This window comes from Diadema antillarum, unplaced genomic scaffold (genome assembly GCF_040938485.1).
Source record: "Diadema antillarum isolate AM-2024a unplaced genomic scaffold, OU_Dant_1.0 seq00001377_RagTag, whole genome shotgun sequence".
Taxonomy (NCBI): Eukaryota; Metazoa; Echinodermata; class Echinoidea; order Diadematoida; family Diadematidae; genus Diadema; species Diadema antillarum.
Genome location: NW_027272137.1, coordinates 1,197,122 through 1,220,815, shown reverse-complemented (window position 1 = coordinate 1,220,815; position 23,694 = coordinate 1,197,122). Strand labels below are relative to the sequence as shown.

At 37.4% G+C, this 23,694-nt stretch overlaps 1 pseudogene; it reads right to left on the bottom strand.

The window, feature by feature from the left end:
- Nucleotides 1–10,551: 10,551 nt before the first annotated feature.
- LOC139708852 (uncharacterized) lies at nucleotides 10,552–21,817 on the bottom strand (annotated as a pseudogene).
- Nucleotides 21,818–23,694: the final 1,877 nt, after the last annotated feature.

Sequence of the window (23,694 nt, the reverse complement as noted above, 5' to 3'; positions counted from 1 at the left end):
AGAACCTGGAAGGACTAAATCCCACAATCTTCACTGTGAATGCTGCGCACTATTTGGCTGGATGGTTGTGAAATCTGCCCGAATTCCTGTATACAATCGTGTCTTCCTTCGCTACAATGTTTCCGGCCTGCTGTGCTCTGTGGCTTTCAGTATCCCAGACAAGGCAGAAACACCCGATGCATACTTCAGCAGTACATTGCAAGCCTTGATCTGAACAGGCAACTATCACGAAGAAAAACCTACGGCATTTCATTAACAATATTGTTCAATAATTGTCTTGATATAGTTTACCAGCCTAATGTTTTCATGGTGTATACTTTTACAAGGAATTGTCACCAGAGAAATGATGTTGTTCAGCTTGTCCCTCCGTTCGTACATCAGTCTGTTATCGATTATGGCAACGTTGTATCACGAAGGGAAATGAAACGAAAAGTACAAGTGGACAAGTTAATGCAGGGAGATTACTTTAGCAGTTGAACACATCGTCACAAATTGAGGAATATCGGAAAATCCGTTGAAGAGCTATATATACACATATATTTAGAGTTTCAGTGCCGCCATTACGAGATGAGAAAGCTACATCTTTGACGACAACCATGGAAAATTATGTAAAGAAATGTAAAGAAAATAGGCATAGTTTCACGTTTCTAGCATTACAAAAGGAGCACTTGATTTACTTCTTCCAGAAGGGGGTGGGGGTAATATTACCCTTAACATTATGGCAACGACAAATAAGTGGAGGCAATTTGTACTTTTCATTTAGAATCAGATTTTATGGAATTCCCTTGATATTTTCGTCATATACGTTTCCATACATGAAAGTGACACTGAAACTTTAAAAAATGCATAACTTCCACTGGATCATACGATTTTCCATGTTCACTTATGTGTTCTTATGATATTGCTCCAATCCACGGGTACATTTGGGTTTCATTCCCCTTTAAGTACTGTTTGAGGTATCCAAATGAAACTTTGCATATGTATGTACGACTGGATGAAGTTACTTCTACCACATTGTGGGTGCCAGCGTTCAAGGTCAAATATTGTAGGTCATTGTCAAATTCTACGATGTCATTTCGTGCTCTTTCTTTGTATCTCACCTTGTAAGCACTGTCGACATAGTATTGTGGTGTTCTTTTAATAACTTTCCACACTTTTGAGCTATATGACCACCAAATTCACTCCCCAGAACATCTAAAGATGGCTGTCAAGTGTTGATATTGGTGAAGTCCGACTCCGTCAACAGTCAAAAAGTCAATGAGCTTACATTTGAAAATCAGTGTAATCACAAATTCGATATGTGGGCAAGACATCACTTCGCTTTTACCTTGTTAGATGGTGAATATTTGTGAAGCTTCCGTTTCCAATTCATACAGCATCAGCATACCTTATGTCTGAGAATAGTGGTAAAGAAGATTAGATACTTTGGCAACAGCGTGTAAAATTCGCAAAATTTTATTTTGTGCCTTATTTGCTGAACAAACGTCGTAGGAGGGCTACAACCTGCCAGGCAGTATGGCGGAACAATTACTCTATTATTAGCGTCATAGAATAAATGACAATGATGTAGTTCTGAAGCATGCTATTCATTAGATACTTTTGCAATGACTCCATGTATACTTTTAATCGAACTAGGTATATAATCATCAATGTCTTGTACTTGAATAACGACAGAATGATTTCGGTGAGGAAAGTTTTCTGTCACGTCATTTAGGAATAAGGGAACGTGTCAATATTATGCTATTTGTTCCATAGTTATTTCTGAAGTGGTTAAATGTATTTTCCTTTAAAAAATCATTTTATATATACCTACGTTGCATCCAGATGCTTATTCGTTGAAAAATATGGGCAATGTATTTAAAGGACAAAGATCATACACTAATGGGCCTAGGGTATACAACATTTCACTCGTTGTTGTTGTTTTGCTTTGTTTTGTTTTGTGGGTTTTTTTTAGGGGGGAGGGGGGAGGGGGGGGGGACACGGTTCAAAGTGTCCTGAAACCTTGTATAATACATGCATTTAGTCATGTATGATGCCAAACTGTTCCCGCTCATACAAATGCAGCCGTTTCAAGGAAATAACATAAGATTATTCTAGTATACTCCATGATTTGGTAATGCTTAAGTGGTTCATAAGAGTCCAGTGAAACTGTGTACAGAACAAAAAGTGGATTTGACAATGGCATACGATATCCGCAATTTACTCTTTGACGGGGTCTATCATCCGATTAATATGTATAAGCACGGTAGTCCCCTATTCGGAAACTACAAGTTAGATAAGCTGCAATCATTTTGCACGCGACCATGGCGTTATAGCCAAAGGTGATCTGCAAATCCCTGTGTGCCTACAGAGGATTGGAAAACGTAACAACTTTCTATGTATAGAACAACGAAACAGAAACTGGTGCATGTATTATTCTCAGTCACTTTGTTAGTCATTATGGTGATTTGCTCATTGCAGTTCCGGAATCTCAGCTCGAGGGACTCGAATTGATCACCCAAAACAAAATCTGAATACATAACCATGATAACTGCGATTCTGCCTAGTCTCCATTGGTAGCCCATAAGGGCTGGTATCAAGTTCGATTTTCATATTATAATTATACCTTGTATTTAGATGTTTTCATCGAAATGCCCGTATACCTGAATATGGTATGCGTATGTCAGTTCAGTATCTAAACCATAATAAATTGTAGTCGTAATCTAAGTGCCAAGAATCTCATGATTTGAATAAGTGTGAACACCAAGACATGTCGTGATAAGGACTTTAAGACAATTGGCATCGTCATTATAAAACAAACTCCTAATTGTAAGACATGTTTTAAATTTTAGATAAATTCATGTCTATGCTGGAAACATATCTTTTTGATGATTCATGATGACGTCACTGTTACATGAATATTGTACGCATGGAAATATGTAGGCCTATTCGTTTTAATGCATACAAACAACTTTTTTTTCTTTGTTTTTTTAAAGATATGGTGCATATTACTTTAGAAATGTACGTAGCATGCTTTTGTTTTTTGAGGCTTTGTGTACTGGCAAAAAGCATATCTTATTCTTATAGATTATGTGAATAAGTACGTATTCAAGTACGTTTTGAATAAAACGTATCCAGGCAAATGTATATCATATTTTTACCTCTTCCTTCATGCAGATGTATGCTCTTGCCTAGAGGGTTTGTTTGATAGATAGTGATAGTGCTCACCTCATTGGAAAGGTAATTGGGTAAATATTTGGTTTTAGTATGTCATTCAAACACAACTATAAGTTAACTTCTACATTAACATTTCAAAACTCACAAATTCCACGCACACATTTCATGATTCACAGGATCCAAATTACACCAATCTTATTTACTTTGCAGAGTGGAACAACAGCATAAGTTTGATATGAGCAAACAGGCTTGCATTAGTTCGCACTATTCAAGGTTTAAAGTAGTTAAGTAACCAAATTGTACCTTGTTATGTGATGCTAAGTATATTTACCTTATAGGTATAATGTTGCAAATATGTGGTGCTTATTTCATCCATAACTGCTGCAAAATTGCTTCTTTAAAAGAGCCAATCAGTGTCACTGCCTGTTCCTCTAGAGACGCAATATTGCCCAGTAATCTCAAGGTTCACTTGAGGTTATACTGGGCAACATTGCGCCTCTAAAGGCGTAGACAGTGACACTGACTGGCTCCTTTAAAGAAGCAATTTTGCTGCAGTCATGGATCAAATAAGCACCACATAGGTGCAACATTATACCTATATATATGGAACAAAATCGCACCCTCAAAAGAGGCTACAATCTTGGAACTTAGGGTGCTTCTTTGCGCCCTCACGAAAGGTGTAAAGTTGCACCAAAAGTAGAGGCAAGAGAGGGTGCAAAGTTGCGCCGAAAATTAAAGGGAGAAAGATCGCACCCTCAAGAAAGGTGCATCTCAGCACCAATTAGTGTGGGTGGAAAGATGCACCCTCAAGAAAAGGGTGCAACTTAGCACCACTTAGTGTGGGTGGAAATATGCACCCAAGGGAACCACTTCGCACCCTCAATAAAGGGTGCAATGTTGCACCTTCTTTGGCGTTGCAAAGGTGCACCCACAGGTTGCAAGGTTATACCCTTGCGCAAGGTACCACTTTTGCACCCATTTCTCGAGGGTGCAAGATAACACCCATAGGGAGCCACCAGTGTGACATCACTTTGCACCCTTAAAAGGTGCAAGAATGAATCATTTTTTCTTAGTGTGTATGATTTTTGTATATACTCGGTATGACTAAAATGTGTTAAGTGTCATTTATAGCACAAAACTCAGATGTTTATGTGTCGTATCATCCATTAACGATGATTACGTAAAATGAAGCCAGATCTACATCGTGCTCATGAGTACTGATGCATATGAATGCTTATAAATGATGCATCTGTTTACACATTATACAAATTATAATTACCCTGCGGGTATCACTAACAACTTGATGGCTCTTTCACTCTTTCACCGTGTAAGAAGGTTTCGCTATCATCCAGAGGATGTGATATAATTCTGAACTTTGTTGCCATTTTAGATGACACAAACGTGTACTATATCGTGCAGTCAACTGGCAGGGCAATAGAATACTCAGAAGTCCAGTTTAATGAGAACCCACATGTATAATATGATTAGAATAATAGTACAGTGAATACGTGCAACTTGAACAAAATAGATCCATGTTCGTATTACACATCCAAATTAGATGTGATTTAGTTTAAAAGTAACATGGATGTAAAATCTATAATCCCTTTTCATCCCTTACCTCCACTATATCATGAAGCTGTATGTGTTTTTTGAATGACTGAAACTTTCATGAAACTATGCGTTTCATGAATGACTGATACTACAGGAAAGTATTTATTTCATGTATGACTGATACTACCATGAAACTACGAATTGTCTGAATGACTGAAAATATCTTAAGAATATGTATTTCATGAATCTTTTGATCAATGCATTCTGTTTGAATAATGTATGTTGTGATTATTTTGTAATGCGCAGTAGAGTACATTTTTAGAGTAGCTGTGCAATATAGTTGTCCTTTATTATCATTATTATTATGACTGAAACTATCATTAAATCATTTTGTTAAGAATGACTAAAACTATCATAACTCTGTTTTTTTATGAATGACTGTATCTTGACCCTAAGAAGATTGACCAATCAAATTAACAAATTGTTATCTATGGTTAAGATTCCATCAAATGTAGGTAGACGTACAGTAATGACTCGTAACTACTATACATAGGACATCGTGTAACACGAAGTACTTTGTTTACGAAACACTATAAATACTATACATACATTGACATGATAATGATGTATATTGCGCACATTACGATAATCGGGTAATTTGTATGATTCAAACTGAAAAAAAAAATGAATATCAACTGATTTCAAACCTCAGTGGTAATTTTAAAAAATCCAAAGTGAGAATGAAACTTTTGATTTGGGTTAGTGAGCAAGTCCCTGGTAATGTTGATTTTCTGTATGTAAGTGTGCATTCATATAAAAGTATATCATGCATAATATATTCTTGTTTTTGTTATGAAATGTCTCAGGTAACAGTCTACAAGAAAATGTGCATAGTGAACTTGTGATTAGGAGCGCGGGGTCTGTCTTGTTTACTTTGTCATGGCACATTAAAAATGATGACAGAGGATAAAATATGGAGATTAATATTGTACAAAGAAAAAAGAAAAAATGGTGAAAGTTTGGTCAGTTTATATGCGATTCATGTGTACATGTATAAGAAGTTTTATACTAAACGTATTGATAAGTTGAATACATTTAATTCCCTCTGGGGGATGGTTCTTGTCCTTCATGATTTTTGCAACTTCGTCCAATATTCTTCGCTCAAATGAATTATCAAGAATTGAGGGCAGTCTGATTACGAAAAGTAATGTTTTCTGCAACCAATTCTCACAATTGCTGCTTGTTTGATTGTTTCAAGAGTATACAGTACATTACTTGATATCAATATCCTCACACTTTCTTGGTACGTATGTTTATGTATTTAACGGAGAAATTATTATGTTTATCTGTATATTGCAGATGTTATACAATACATGTACATGTATATCCTCTGCCCGTGAAATGAATACTTAGTGTATCAATATTTCATGAAACTCAAATATCCTGCATGTCATAACAGGACCGGCGCCACATTTTAAAAAGTGAGGGCCCAGCTTATGGGAACATGGACGTCGATTCATTTTGAGGGAGGAAAGACATTTTGGACAACACATTTCTGATGCTACTTTTGGGGTTTCAGCTGAAAAGCAAAAAAAAAAAAAAAAAAAAAAAAGGGAAAAAAAGACTTAACTGCAATTTTCTGGTGCCAATTCTGGGGTTCATCAGCTGACGGGCAAAAAAAAGGGGGGGGAACTTATCCGCATTTTTCTGATGACACTTCCAGGTTTAAAAAAAAAAAACAAACAAGAAAAAAAAGAAAACGTGGGGGCCAAAGTAGTAAGACCCGATGAATTACCCTGTATTATGTTTTTTTTAAAAAAACGAAAAAAAAAGTATGCAAAAAATGTTGTCCGAGTCGGCTTTTTAGTATTTGACTTGAAGTTTGGGCACATGTGACCACAATACACATGTAGTATGGTTATGCGAAAATTTCATCTTTCATGAATGTTGAACACTGTGTTTTCATGGTAACAGAATATTTTAAATGAAGACCAGTGGATTAAGTCAGTTTCCTCAGATTTCGGGTACTGTATTTGACTTGACATTTGGCACATTTGACCAATATGATGTTCATTCAAATTAAGTTCTTGCGTCAAGTTTTTACTGCAACCGATTGACAATTTGCCCTACATCGACGTACGCACCGAATTAATCAGTGGTCAGAAGTATTGTTGCCATAATAAAGATCATGGCATACATATTCGGGCAGCAGCAGGATTCGAACCTACGACCTCATGATCACGGGACAGGTGTCTTATCCACTAGACCACAGAACTTCCATCCGACAGCCAATGCTGGTTCTAACCCTTAAGAGCAAATTAATAAAAACAGAAATTATTAAAAACTCGATGCTGGAGTTTCATTAATGTTAATAAATATGCAGTACCCGCTGCATGCTATGGCCCGAATTCACAAAAGTGGTACAATTGAAACCATGGTTTAAACCATGGTTTCAATTGTTTACCACCTTTGTGAATTCGGGCCCGATTGAGTGCTAGGAACTGGAGTAAGTGTTACAACTCAAGCAATGTCTGGACTCTTGCGAGTCTTTTTTTTTTCGACTCGCATGATTTAATTTTTGTCCTAACTGGTCAGGATATAATAAAAATTAAATAATACAATGTGTTATCAATAGTTTCTCAGACATGTTTCTCTCATAATGTTGCTGAATTTGGCAATGAATTTTACACACTTCCAATTTGGCTTCAAAGTGTGTTGGACACTACATGGAAATACAATGCTTCAATGGACATGGCGGACTACAAAACAAGAGCTAACGAAAATAGGTGTACATGTAGATTTATGCAGTATCTATTTGTTTTTGTGTGTATAGAGTAACTGCGTCAGTAAGCGGCCGTGCAGCCGTTCGCGGCAGGTACAACATACACGGTAATATACCGCTAAACACAGCACTGCACTGTTACATGCACACTACACATATACCAACACACTAGCATTCAACAAAAACCAACCGATAAAATGGGCACAATCTCTGACGAAAGTGAAATTTTCTCACCGAAATGACAACATATCGCATCCAAAATGAAATTTTCGGTACTTCTTAACATAACAGTTAAGAAACAATGGTCCAAGAAACTGGATTTTTTGTCGTTTTCTCGATGTTCATGGATTTTGAAAACACATCCTCACGTAAAATGGAACTTTCGCGAGCCGATGTGGGCCGCCATTTTTTTCGGAAAAAGGATGTTACCATCGAAAAAAACCGGGAAAACACGAGAAAGACATCAACAACACCGCCAGAATTCCGATCTTGTTTGCGGCCAATGCATGTGCGCACGCTATTTTTACGTGCTTTCGCAATGGGAATTGGCGCTTACGCAATGTTCGCGAGACATGTGAAGGCGTCTCAGCTAAAGATCGCGGAGCACGCGCGTATTGCATAGGGATTGTACATCGTGCCGCAAGCAGAAATACTACGTCGCATATCGCCCTTATCGGCGAAAATTGTGCCGGGTTTTGCCCTGGTAAATCATGAAAACTGCGTTGGTCAGTGGTTAATTTCTTTTACGAAAACAATTGCGTTAATGAATAATCTTGTCTATGATATATGAAATGGTTGAAAATAATTTGCCTGATTTGTTTACAAGTTGGAAAAACCCTTAACAATGCTTAAACTGCCGCAAACGGGATATTTTACTCTATACAGTGGTCAATATAACAAGATCCTAGAGACCAAGAAAATATGTTACGTTCTTTATATCAGATATTTTGTTATATCAGTAGCCAATAAAGAATAGAAAATAAATTCATTGGGCCTGGAGAAATTAATTTGTTATATCAGATCTCTTTGTATCAAGTTTCCACTGTATCTTGTCTATATTCACAGATCACTGTTCTTCCGTTAGCCAATGTTTAGTAATTATGACACTTAGGGAGTCAACTAGCCAGTCATAATGGTCAAACAATCACCACAGCCTTCTCAACTTTGCTGTTTTCATGAATGAAATCCCAAAATTAAACACCCACTCATGACATCATCTATGGCACACAAACACATATCCCCAACAAAATTTCCCTTGCCTTCCAATCAAACTGACTGGTCACTGTACGTCAAAACAAACATGGACATGTGCAGTAGTCAAGGAGAGTTGATTTGAGTTGTATGTAACGCTTGATGCAGTACAACACAAGTTTGCATTGTGAGAATTACAGGAAGACTCAGCCACTGCAACTCGCAAGATTTAATTCTCAATGTATTTCAAATGAAAGGAACTGGAATCTTTTTGACTCATCCAATATAAATGCAACTTCAACTTTGGCCAAAGTTTTGGTTCCTAAATGCATGCATAAAATCACGACTATTGGGAGGCTTAAGTCAAACAATTTCAGCTCATGTGGACTTTACTGTACTGTATTGTAACATTTATTTTCCACTCATTCAAAGAGAAGAATACATAGTAACACATGCTCAAGTACAGTTTACATGAAAAAAAAAATACTTATTCGACTGGTCTTGTTTGTTTTTGCTGTTGTTTTTTTTTTTTCAAAAGAAAGCTATCTGGGAAAGTCAGATATAGGAGCCTACCATCTAACAAATGTTAAGCTTGGTTGTGATTTTGCATCTACATCATGGAGTATGAGAGGGGATCTGTAAAGTAGTATACTAATCTTTAATCTACACCCCCATAAACTGAAATCTTAGAACCTGATTATGCATTATTTTATATGAACAGCATGTGCCAAATTTGAAAAGGCAATATTTGAGCTCCAAACAAACAGACAGATCATTGCTTCATGAAATCAGTTATTACACTACAGTGTATTTTCTCTCATAACACAAGTTTTCAACAGTGGGATAGCAATGATGAGTACCAATGAAAAAAAAGAAAGAATTCCAGACAGTTCCTGTCCAATGAAGACATGAAATACAAAAGTGAATAAAAACAAGAAAGGGATTTGGTTACAGTGAGTTCACTCAGTCTTCAGTGACATTATTATCAATGAAATGAAGGCAATGTAAACCTTCAGCTGTCATCTCTCCAAGAAACAGGATGTAGGAATCATACAGTTGACTGCAAACAGCAACTGTCTCATCTAGATTGACTCCATGCCTAGTACAGGCCACTCTTGTCATAACCAAGTCCTCAGGACCGACACCTTTCTTCTGTTTTGTTGACATTTCATTACAGCCAAACAAATGCTGTATACGCTTTATATTTCGCAAGTCTAAATTTTCGCGAATCGGGAATTCCAGACGATTTCGCGAGTGGTTAAATTTGCGATTGTGGTGTCCTGTACTGACCGGAGAAATGGACATGCGTACGTTACATCCACATCGGAATCAGAGTCAATATTTTCGCGTGTCTTTAATTTCGCGAATAGCACCTGACTCGCGAAAAATAAAAACCTCGCAAAATATTCGGTGTATACAGTAACATACAGTTAACAGCCACCTGTCTATAGCGGCCACCTGCCGTATATGGCCAATGAAAACAATTTCGTTTCAGAAAAAAGGCATGTCATAGAACCTGTCTATGGCAGCAACCTGCCTATAATGGCCACTTTTTCATTCTCCCTTGGGTGGCTGCTACAGACAGGTCTGACTGTACATAAAGATATCGTCTGCTGAGAACCAGAATTTTAGGGGCATTGAATTATTGGTATCATGTTGTCAAGCTTGACCTCCTCTACATTATGGTGTCTATTTCAGATTATTTCAGTACAATGTTACAAATTAAAAGCACAACGGTGCTATTTTACCCGATAACTGGAACAACGCTTATAATGTAACCACTTTTGATTAAATAAGCATTTAATATCACGAAAATTAATTGCTCTGTTTCTAATTTTGCTAAATTCTTAGAATGCGATAGTGCCCTTCTGGTTCTCATCTTGGATACATAGATTCATCGTAACTAAATTAAGATACAACCATGTTCGTTATTACAGGAGTGCACTGTATTGGTTCTAAACTTCATAAAAGTGAATAGTTGTAAGATGTGCTGCTAGAGGGAGCCATTGATAACCCAGCTCGTTCAAGTCGTTGAAGATCAGCCCTCAGGGCATGTGATCGATTGAGAAGCTCCTGTGTCTGTCGTGAGGGATGGAGAGGATGCCCAGCTGTGGTGTCCTGGCTTTCAGATTGACTAGGGTCAAACTGAATAGCAGTAATACATAGAAATTGAAGAAAGAATAATTGTCGAATTTATTTCACGGAATACTTGAATGCATGTTAGGTAATATTTTGGTTTAAAAAAAGATACATGTCACAAACATTTCCATAGAATTCAAAATGTAGATTGTATCTTTATCTCTAAGTCTGTACCTATTGCAACATATTTTATCACTATGAGTACTCAAGGTAGTCTCCTAAAAAGTGCAATACTGAGGAACCTCTTCAAAATTCATTTGTGGACCTCTGAATTATTAAATTGACCAGCAAACCCTCTTTGCATCCCCTTCAAAGACTTGATTCATTCTAAGTAATATGTGTTTGTTAAATTACCATGTCATCTACATAACAGGTGTACTAAATACAGAAAATACATAAAAAGTCAAGTGCATCTTTGGGAATAAATGTCGAAATTGAAATCATAAACATTACTTGTAACTGTTTACAACACCTTACAATTTGACAGTGACTGCCTTATACCTGTAAATCCTCTAGCACTATGTCTCTGCACACCCATACTAAAGGTTTTCTTGCGTTTTTGTTATATGTGTGCATTTCTCCATATTTGTTGATACATGTATTTTGGGAATCAAAGCAATATGAATAAATGATACGGCTGATTATTGCAGTCTCTGTTTTGAGTGAGGAATTAATTGACTATACTCACTGTAATACAATATTCATAAATAAAATGTATTATACATCTGAGCTTTGTAAGATTGCCTTTACAGTTTTATGTCATGGATTTCTCTTTTAAATCCCAGTGCGAAGTACATGTATTATGACTATACAGTTGTACTTTTTTTAATGGTAACAGTGAACACATAAAATCAAACAAAGCTAGTTGTTCACTGGTAATCACAGAAACAAAGTCAGAAGGAAAATGGGGAACAAAGACATTACCAAACATGGAGAAAAAGCTTAACACATTGCCTTTGAAAGAAAAAAACAACTATAAATGAAGAGTTTGTTTGCAAAAACCGATAAGTCCATATTTGCCAAATGGAGATATTTTCGATTAAAGTCAAGAAAAATAAAGAGAATAATAAGAAAATGTTTGAATCTTTTGACCACAACTTCAAAAATGTACCTTTATATGTAGCGACCAATATATCATTTAAAAGATATTATTTTGTCCTTTATGACAGAGACCGTACTTCATAATCTTCAAAAATGAACTTATCGGTTTTTGCAAACAAACTCTTCATATATATACACTGTATATGTATACAAGTATAAAGAAGCCGATAACCATTACATAACAAAGACATGAAAATAAAAGAACAAAACTGACCAGTGAGGAGGCTACAAGGAGAGTCTTGTCAAGGGAGGCCTTGAGGTCAATGGTTGAGGCAGATGGCATCATGGAAGGACGGGAATTCTGCCAGCCAGCCAGGCAATGCTGTATCGATATGAGGTAATCAAGTCTTTTAACAAATCACTCACATACCTTGTGTAACTACATACAGTATACTTAGAGAACGCACTTATACTCCAAGGTGTTAAGTTTGGCACCACAGAAGACCATTTTTTTTCTGTGCACACCTAAGGTATCTTGGAAATTTAACCAACATCAGAGCAATACCTAGAATTTAAGCTACATCATGTCAAAGTGATTACTGCTACTTACCCTGACTTCTTATGCACTGATTATCAGGGCACCATTTCATGAAAGTTGTCAGCCCTGACAATTAAGGTGTCAGTCTCTGACAATTTCAGTAAAATCCTTAGTTTTGATTGGCTGAGATGATCAGGTCATTAACTGTTACCATGGTAACAAGGAAAAGTAGAAATTACGCGGTGCGTAACATATGTCCCCGCCGGAAGTAGCATTTTGTAACAAAATGTGCAATATAGGTAAAAAATCAAGGTCAAAGGTCAAAGAAGTCAAAGGTCAAAATTCTGTGTAGAAGTTTTGAAGCCCTCACCTAGTGCCATCACATAAAGCAAATGGAATCGAAATTGGGTTAGAAATGGCGAAGGAGTAGCATTTTGTAGCCAATGTACAATATAGGTCAAAAATCAAGGTCAAAGGTCAAAGAAGAGAAAGGTCAAAATTCTGTGTAGAAGTTTTGAAGCCCTCACCTAGTGCTATCACATAAAGCAAACGGAATCGAAATCGGGTTAGAAATGGCGCAGGAGTAGCATTCTGTAGCAAAATGCACAAAATAGGTCAAAAATCAAGGTCAAAGGTCAAAGAAGTCAAAGGTCAAAATTCTGTGTAGAAGTTTTGAAGCCCTCACCTAGTGCCATCACATAAAGCAAATGGAATCGAAATTGGGTTAGAAATGGCGAAGGAGTAGCATTTTGTAGCCAATGTACAATATAGGTCAAAAGTCAAGGTCAAAGGTCAAAGAAGAGAAAGGTCAAAATTCTGTGTAGAAGTTTTGAAGCCCTCACCTAGTGCTATCACATAAAGCAAACGGAATCGAAATCGGGTTAGAAATGGCGCAGGAGTAGCATTCTGTAGCAAAATGCACAAAATAGGTCAAAAATCAAGGTCAAAGGTCAAAGAAGTCAAAGGTCAAAATTCTGTGTAGAAGTTTTGAAGCCCTCAACTAGTGCCATCATATAAAGCAAACGGAATCGAAATCGGGTTAAAAATGGCGAAGGAGTAGCATTTCGTAGCAAAATGTACAATATAGGTCAAAAATCAAGGTCAAAGGTCAAAGAAGTCAAAGGTCAAAATTCTGTGTAGAAGTTTTGAAGCCCTCACCTAGTGCCATCACATAAAGCAAACGGAATCGAAATCGGGTTAGAAATGGCGAAGGAGTAGCATTTTGTAGCAAAATGTACAATATAGGTCAAAAAATCAAGGTCAAAGGTCAAAGAAGTCAAAGGTCAAAATTCTGTGTAGAAGTTTTGAAGCCCTCACCTAGTGCCATCACATAAAGCAAACGGAATCGAAATCGGGTTAGAAATGGCGAAGGAGTAGCATTTTGTAGCAAAATGTACAATATAGGTCAAAAAATCAAGGTCAAAGGTCAAAGAAGTCAAAGGTCAAAATTCTGTGTAGAAGTTTTGAAGCCCTCACCTAGTGCCATCACATAAAGCAAACGGAATCGAAATCGGGTTAGAAATGGCGAAGGAGTAGCATTTTGTAGCAAAATGTACAATATAGGTCAAAGGTCAAGGTCAAAGGTCACGACTGAAATTCTGTGTAGAAGTTTCAAAGCTCCCATGTAGTGCTATCATATAAAGCAAACAGAATCAAAATTGGCTCATAAATGACAGAGAAGTAGCAAATTGAAGATTTTGATCACACACGGACGCACACACGGACACACGGACACACGGACGGACGGACAGACGGACGGACGGACACACGGACACACACACGTACGGAGCCCGTTTCATAGTCCCCTGCTCGAACTCGTTCGGCGGGGACAAATTATCAGAGACTGACAACTTGCCAGGACTGACAATTTTCATGAAACGGTGCTCGGGAGTCCTCTTTAGCATGGCTTGCATCATACATGTACTCCTTTCTTGCATTTGAGTTTTATATGATTTACAAATCCACACAAGTTACACAGGTTGATATTGCATATTGTCAGTACACTTGAAAACGTGCATTTTGGGTCACCTCCACCAAGTACAGTTTATCTGTATTTTCTGACAGTGCTTCCATTCTCCTGGCAAAATGTGGGAACTGGGACCATTAAATCATGGTTAAATGATAATTAGTGTTTTTAACAGCCTAACTGTTTAAAGAGAATGTAATAAGTTTCACTTTACTCTGATATTACCTTCACAGTGTTTACCATCAATTTTTCAATCCCCTTCTTGTTACACACACCATAAAGGGTACCTCGCTGCTCTTGAATAGACCCTTAACTTCAAAGCCCTTACTCTCAAAACTAGTATTCCTACATTTTTTTAGTTTCCATCCTTTATTTGGATGAGTTAAAATCATCAAACTTTGATGATTTTAACATTTCAAAGCTAAAGCTCCACTCCTAGAGTCTGACCTTACATGAAAGCTCTTATTTGGCGACTTTCAGTTTGTCGATTTTGTGATGCAACATCACACGTTACTCCTTTTATTCATTTTCACAGGATTTATTTTCTTTATAACTGTTCAAATAATATCAGAAATATTACTTCATTGATACATGTCCCTAATGTAGCAAAAATTGATCTACAATTGTATTATGCAAATTTGACAAAATTAAAGTTTCAAGTATTTTGTGTATTCTGCAAATACATGTACAGTGCACTCCCGTTGTAACGAAATGCTCGGGACCGGCGGTTTTCTTTCGTTATAACGAAATTTCGTTATAACCAAACAAATACAATATATAACGAAAACAAGGAACCACGTATATTTATCACATTATGTTTGCTGAATACTCACCATACACTAGAAAGCTATGTAAAATGTGATGAGATAACTGTATTACAATAATAAACGCAAGTTCCCCTCAGAAACTGTGCGTGACACAAGGAGCGAACACACAGTGGTGTGAAGTGTTCACCCATGCAGAGACGCTATAAATGCTTGTTCCGCTACGTATTTTCGAAAGCAATTCGCATTTCGTTATAACGGAGCACATTTCTTTTGTTTTTCTTTGTCTGTGGCGCTTAGAAAAGACTTCGTTATAACGGAAATTTCGCTATAACCGTGTTCGTTATAAGCGAATTTTGTAACATAGACTTAATGGTGATAATTTTGGGACCAGAAGATTTACTTCGTTATAACGAAATTTCGTTATAACCGTGTTCGTTGTAACAGGAGTGCACTGTATAATTGCTCTGCAATGAAAATGAAATAAGGACATGGTCTTGTTGTGAAAAAACAAACAAACTAACAAACAGTTCTTCACTCCCTTTCTCTACAAGACTCTGAAATCTCCCTTGGTTTTGTAAAGGACTCATCAGGTTCCCTTGGGCAAAGAGAAACTTATTACAATATCTACTTACTTATTTACTTATTTACTTATCACAATACCACACTTACCAGAGAAACTATTGCCAGTCACACTGATTTTAGTCAATTCAACAGTACAGTGGAAACTCGAGATAAAGAGATCTGATATAGCAAAATACCTGATATAACAAACTATTTCCTCCAGTCCCAATGTATTCATTTCCTTTGTTTTGCATTGTTTATTCACTACATATGTACAACAAAATATGCATAAAGAATAAATTGCCTTGGTCCCAAGGATCTCATTATATTGAGTTTCCACTGTAGATCTGTTTTTTGTTTGTCTACCACACAAGCCATAACTCTTACCTGTGATAATCCCATGGAGTCTGTAGGATCAAAACTCTGCCTCCGATGAGGGCGCACTTGATATGGAGACATGAGGGTGGACCTGGGAACACTCACTCTGCAATGCATCAAAGATCAAAGTCACACACAAAGATGATGGGTATGGTATATACAGAATGTCTTGAATAGATTTTGATAATTTAGTCAATGGTGCAAAATGACTATAAATACAGTAAGAGCACTTCCCAAATGTATGTCTGCAAGAAAGCAACAAATGGTGATTTCTATGAAAAAAACAGAGATATTTTTCCTTTCACAACACAATACGAGGTAATTAAAATGATGCACTGGATACATTATATTAAATAATGAAATCATGGGATTGAATGCACGGATGACAGAAAGAGTACTGCTTTGTTTGTCAACACTGACTGTACACACTGATCACTCTGTGCTTTCAGAATTTATCTGACATATGGAGACTAGGATGTACCAGCTTGAAAAAGACTTCATTAAACAGTACCTGATGTATGATGGTGACTTTTGTTGGTTTTGTTCACTGTTTCGTCTTGTTTGGCAGATGGCACACAGACTCTCCCCACTGCCATTGCCATGAAGGGGTTCAGGAAACAGGCGATTATTCAGGACATAGTTATGAATACCTGTATCAGAGAATGTTGTATGAGTTCTTTACATGGTGACAGAAATCAATTGACACTCCAAATTTTTATACACACTTCAATGCAATGACATTAGACTTTAACTCACAAATAATTCATCTGTACTTTTATGACACTACACTGTAGGCATTTGCATTACATTATAGCAAATGTAGGATGTAAGCATACATTTTTTTTTATTCGTGGAGTACTGTAAAAGTGGAAATTTTCGCGGTGTTGAAATTTTCGCGCATTTCGCGCAACCAGAAACTAGCGCGAAAATGTAAAAGCACACAAATATTTTTGCATGTCATATATTCCAGTACTTACTGCCTTGACTCCGCGGAATTAAAAACACGTGAAATTCTTCTTAACGGGCCTAGCACAAAAAATTAGTGGCGCAAAAATATCCACTTTTACAGTAGACTATTGAACACATTCAAGTAAATTACATATTTCATGGGCAAGGTGAAGAGGCAATAAAATTGGCAAAGCAATTTTCTTTTCTTTTTTCTTTTAAGTTTCCTAAGTGCCTTTCTGTCTAAGATAATCTATAATTCCATGATAGCTTTTTGACACTGTTTTTGCGATGAATCTTTAAGCCTGTACTAGGGCTCTGATAGAAATCAGTGTGGTAGAAAATAAGGACATAAAGTATTGACATGTATATATGTACCCATTTGTTAGGTAGCCAATAAGCATCTTGGTATTCAGCATTTTAACTCACATTTGTGTTGCACAGCATTGTGTTCATCATCAGCTGCAGTAGAAAAGGCAGAAATGCCTTCCATGTTGTGGCTGTAAAGGGAAAAAAAGATATTTGCATATTACTGTTTGGATAGTTTTGACAAACAGTTTGAAGTTTTCTAAATGACTTTAATCACAATCAGCATAATATAATTATGTGGGGCTACCCTTCAGAAAGATGTGATGTACACTGTAAACTACCCATGCCATGTATATTATTGTTTGATCGGAGAAAGCACAATGACAAATCATGCTTCAAATGATTACAAACTGTCTTCAATGTAGTCAGGCCTTCTAGATCTGGACTAGAGAGTCTGCTGTGTGCAATCACAGACTTTGGATTAAAGGAAAAACCAGCAGAAAGTCTGTGATGCAGACCAAGAGGGACCATCTCAGCTGCATGAACATTGATTTGTACAGTTCATTCCCATTACAACAAATACAATTGTAATGACATTTCGTTACAGCAAAGTAAAAATTCAGGTCATAAAATTATCGATAAAGTCTACTCAAACAGAATGAACATTTACAGAGTGTCTCTGCATCTATGGGCAAACGCTTCGACTTTCAGTGTGTTCAAATAGAAGTACCTGAATTTGCTCCCTTTGTCAAAGAAGAACTTGCATCATTCTGACGGGCTGTTATTCCAAAACACATAAATTTTGTGTATATACCTAGATGTTTGTTAATTTGAAAATGAAATGAGATTTTCTACAAAACATTTGTGGTGATATTCTGAAGGCTTGTTATTTCAAAAGTAAATGAATGTTGGTATTGTAAAGACACCAAATTCCAGCACACCATTCCAGATTGTTTTCTTTCATTTCACACTTACAGCAACACCTACAGTGATATTATCTGGCAAACTCACATACATGTGGAATATAATGCAGTGATCAATACAATTATTTTTTCAAGCAAAAAATATTTTGATGTGCTACTCTCTAAGTTTATCCATTCTTATGATGCCTATTCATGCCTACTTAATTGCACAAATACAGTGCTTGCCACACTGATCCTGTTCATGGATTTCTGGTTCTGATGTGCACAAAGTGTGCATACCAAGACATCTTTTATATTGACAGTGGTCTAGGATGAACATCATACTTCCTACAGAATTCACCCACATGCCTTCTACAAAGTCTAGCAGGACTGCTCATTGTTCACTCCATATTTACAGTGCGTTCCTGTTATAATAAAGATGGTTAAAACAATCTTTTTAAACAAAGTACAAATTCAAGTCCAAAAATTAAAGACAAGTTTGATGTCTGGTTTTTATTTTAGTGCAGCAAACCACAGACTGATCATGCAACATGTCCCATTTGCAGTTGTTGTGTAGTTTCTGAAGTCTTCCCCAAATTTTTCAGTTTCATCTTTACAAGTGTGATCTTTTCCATTCACAAGCAACTTGCTGTCACAAACTTTACCTTCAGATGTGACCCACCACAACAAAAGGATCCTAAAGTCACTGAAGGCTGGGCCGAGAAATCAAGTTTGATGTCAGATCATTAAAATCAGTCAAAACGATAGTATTTCTGTTTTTGGCATAATTTTGTAGTCTGATGTATTGTCATCATCTGCTGAAATTTTGAAGCTAAATGATCAAAGGAAAGGCGAGAAATTAGCATTTTTCTCGGCCATAATTTTCCGACTTTCAACGGAACTGACACATGTCCGAAGATTTGGATTTAGCACCGCGAATAGACTTCGCCCCTAGCAACGAGGAAGTGATCTTATCGGTCAGTGCCTGGCATCCTGGTTACTGATTGGTCGTGCTTAGAATGCTGGCGCTAAGCTTGAATGAGCATTGTGGAGGTTGCTAGGAGCATAATAGCATGGGAGGGAAAATTTCGAAAGCGTTTTCTCGAAACACTGATTTCCTAAACCACTCGTTATGTGCTAATAAAATCATCAATATCTCTGCAACCGAGTACTTTTAGGAGTCGTTTTAAATATGAAATTAAAGTGGAAAAGTAAAGGTATGTCGTGTCATTTTCAGAAAATTGCCCTCCCTGACTTTCGGATCCTTTTGTTGTAGCAGGTCACATATGTATGATCTCAAAACTGATTAACAATGTTTTGTCTGTGTGCCATGTACTACTGTACAACACAGTTATGAATTATTGTACTTTGAATTTATTCCTCTAAACAGCAAGGGCCTGGTTGCTTGAAATTGATATCAACATAAAGAGTCTGTGATCAAGTACTGTGAATGAGAAACAGTGTGAAAGAGATGATTTTTTTTTTTCTTTGAAAAAAAAATAGTAAATCAGTTCAATGGAGGAGAAGGTCCCTGCAGGCATAGAACAATACACTGGGTTGACCTCAGGAATTTTAACAGAAACAAAACTAAAAAACTTTTGCTTCTCTTCAGTTGCAAAAGCTTACCCCTCTGAGGCTGCAGTGTGGACACATTCCTCCCTGTTGAGTCTCCGGAACTGTTTAATTTCTTCTAGATAGACATCAGACTGCTCCCCCACTGAAGGGTTAGTGTCAAGCAGACCAGCTATCCAATCATAGCCAAGAAGAGGCTGGGTCTCGTTACCATAGCTACGCTCATGAAGGTCTCCCTGGAGATAGGATGTTGGCTTCATTCGACCATCAAGGTGAGAGCGAGGTAATTGTTGGATAGGAGAGTGGTGATGACCTTGGTTCAATCGTTCAAGAAAACTTACTCTCATTGGAGTCTGTGAGTTAAGGATGAAAGGTCAAACATTTCACGTATCACTTCACGCAATGCACGAGGGGGAACATGCAATGCATGAGGGGGAGCATGCAAATAATAATCCTTCACTTCATGTAATTACTCACAATTCTTTTTATTCTAGCAATGTCAAAAAAAAAACATTCAAATTCAAGCAATGTTTGTTTCTGTTATTAGCAAAGAACAATACTATTCAACTTGCCCTCATCACTGATTCTTAGGTTGCTTAAAATCTAATTCATGTTTATCCTCAAAAATCAATTTACATTAATGAGCTCTTTACATGCTACAAAATACAAGCCTTGATGCGCCTAATGCACCTGTAATTATTTATTTGAAATTAATTCGGACACCATCCATCTCATTCTTTCAAAAGATAAGACAATGTACCTTCTTTGCTCTTCCTCCAGGAGTAAGTAGGATGGATCGAGGTTTTGGGGTGACGTCTCGTGCCTTGATGGCTGCTATGCGATTGTTGCCAGGTGACAAAAGCTGCTTCATATAGCTGCTGTTATCTGACTTGTCTTGGCCTTGTAGTCTTCTCTCTTTCAGTGAATCAGATACAAACACGGCTTCACTGCTTTTAGCTTTTGTGTTTGATGGTGAAACAAATGTCACATTTTCCTTGGCTTCCCTCTTGTTTTTCATTTTTTCATACTTCCCTCCTTGGCCTGTGGAGGATTTTGTTTGAGCCCTCCCTGAACTTCTTAATCTTTTCGACTCTGAACCATGTTGCAGCAAGCTTGGGCCAAAACCAACATTTCGGGGTGTGTCAGCATCTGATTTGCGCTTCCCACTCAGTCCATGTCCTGCCCTTGTTCCTACACCACACTCTGCTGCCACTGCAGAATAGTCCCTGGCATTTTCCTCACTGCCAAACCGAGGTCTCTTATGATACAGATGGTCCAACGGGGACTGGGTGAAGAAACGATCTCTCACTGGTGTGCTGCTCCACTGAGAATTCTTGGTGTCACCATGACTAAATGGAGAATATGACCATAAACTGAACATAAAACATCATTTCATTGGTATACACACGAGTTAGACATCTAGTTCAAGGATACTCCCTACATGTATGTGTATTGTTTCACAAAATATTCTTCTCATTTGCATGAATACTGTTTACACATCGTCTCAACCGTTCAGTTGCTATCATTGAGTTGCTTGATATTGCTGCCAACAAGGGTGGCAGATGATCATTAGATTCAAACTCTAAATAATGTACAGCTCCCAATTGTTCCTAACAGAGATGCATTTCTTTCATAGACAAAAAAAAACAAAAAAACATTTGCTTACCAATGTGCACAATAGGAATACATTGTACGCTGAACTTTTGCTCGATCAGGACTTAATGTCACTCTATTTCATCATCTGTTATAAATTCTTTTGTAGTACGGTGTTAACACTGCTCATACGGCTAATGCAGTAGCTACTATTTGAGAGCTGATAATTTTATCAAGCTCATATCCTATCAAAGATTACTTACCTGTCTTTTAATCCTTGTCCCTCCCGAGTTTCCCTTGGGAGCTTGTCACGCAGGTAAGCCTTGAGACAGTCCTGTCTCTTTTGTAGCTGATTCTTGAGTCTGTTGCACTCTAATCGCAGTTTAGAAATATCATCCATCATGAAACACTGCTCTGCAGTAATGGTTACCTGTAAATCGGAATTCAAAGAGACAATACTTTTACAACGAAGATTTTGCAAGATAGAGAAAAATTAATCATGATTTTTTAGATTAATAATTATATAGCCAAATATATTTCATTTAAATAAGTTCTGAAATGGCTAAAAAAATAAGTCATCCTTACAAAAAGAAAACCCATAATGTAGGTAACCAGTGTGCTAGGCATTGTGGGTTTTTTTTCCCCCTTTTTTCTCTTTCTTTTTTTTAATGTCCTACAGTGCACTCCCATTCTTAAGAACACACTAAAGTCAAACAACACTAAATCACATCCACCTTCATGAATACTGGCAATAGTGTAGGACAGGGTCTGTACTAATAGGTAAGAATTTGAAGAGTTCTAGCATCTCATCTGATTAACTCTATACACAGCTTTTTATACCTTCACGTGCTTCAGCAACACGTTTGGGACAGGTCAGTGCATTGTCAACCATTGTCTTTGACAATGTACATGTTAATACTTACAATTCAAATCCATTCATAAGTTTGAATTTCAGTTCTGTGATCGCTGGGTATGAAAACTAAATTTACAATAGCTTGTGATGGGTAGGACGAATTAAAGAAAATATAAAGAAAATTTAACATATTTTTACTTTTCTAGCATGATAAAAGAGCACATGACTTGCCTCTTTCAGAAGGCAGGGGGGAGTAACATTACCGATTACCAGCCAAATCGTGATATCGGCCTACCGGTCACGTCCCCTCTCTCTCTCGTTCTGCGTGTGCGCCTCCACTATACACGTATGTGCAAAAACTATGGAGCTACGGAGGTTGAAAGAAGTCCCCCGGCTATAACGAAACGAATGGCGGTGAATGGAGTGGGGACCTATTTCGCGATAATGCCACATTGCCCTTAAAACATACAGTATGTCAGTTACAAAGTGAGGGAATGTAACATTAGAGTCTCCTAATCCACTAACTTTGCGTTGCACCTTTTTTTTTAAAGAATTTTGAGGAATTCTCTTTATATTTTCCTTGGCAAGTTTTAGTTATCTTATATGGCACTGTACATGCATCACACAAGACCCGCAAAGCAAAAATACACCAGATGGTTGAAAAAGAAGAAGGGCCCCGGAGGGGTAGCAAATCAATGACTTGGCAAAATCATGAAATAGGCCCCACCACAGTCAGTGCGCGTGCCCCGTGCATTAGCAAGCAAGGTTAGGTTTAGGGTTAGGGTTTTAGTGATGATAGATGTGTGTGTGTTTGTGTGTTTGTTCGTATTGCAGAGTTATGCAATTATACACGAATCCACAGTAACACCTACTCACTAATTAAAGTTGTAGAGAGAGAAATGAGACATCAGGCACTCCGAGCGTACATTCTAGGTAGGATGGTTTTATTGGAGGCTCTGCACCGAGGCGAGTTGTTGAGCAAGTAACTTATGATGAAATTGTAACACACTCTGCATTTTCACACAAAGAGCAATCGGTATTATATTTATACATGTGGAACAGCGGAGAGGTGACTCATCATCTCTGTGGTATCTCAGGCAGGAAAACAAGGGGGTCAAGAAAGGTTACAAAGCAGTGGTCAGTTGGGTCAGTGTTGACAAGCGATTACCTTGTTTTGAGATTGTTTATGGGCGGCCTTAGTTACAATGCATTATGTACATTACAGCGGCAGCCAAGAAGACGAATGGACGTCAGGTGGGTGAGAATCGAGTTCCACTTAGAATACTAGGAATTGAGTCCATCATATTAAACACTGCGGACAGACGCACAGGCGAGCAGAGGCTCGCAAATCATCATCAGATAGTTTGTAGAAATAAACACCACATGATAGTATCATAGAGAAACTGATTGTTTAGGAGAATCAGCGGAGAAGATCAGTGACCCACAGAGG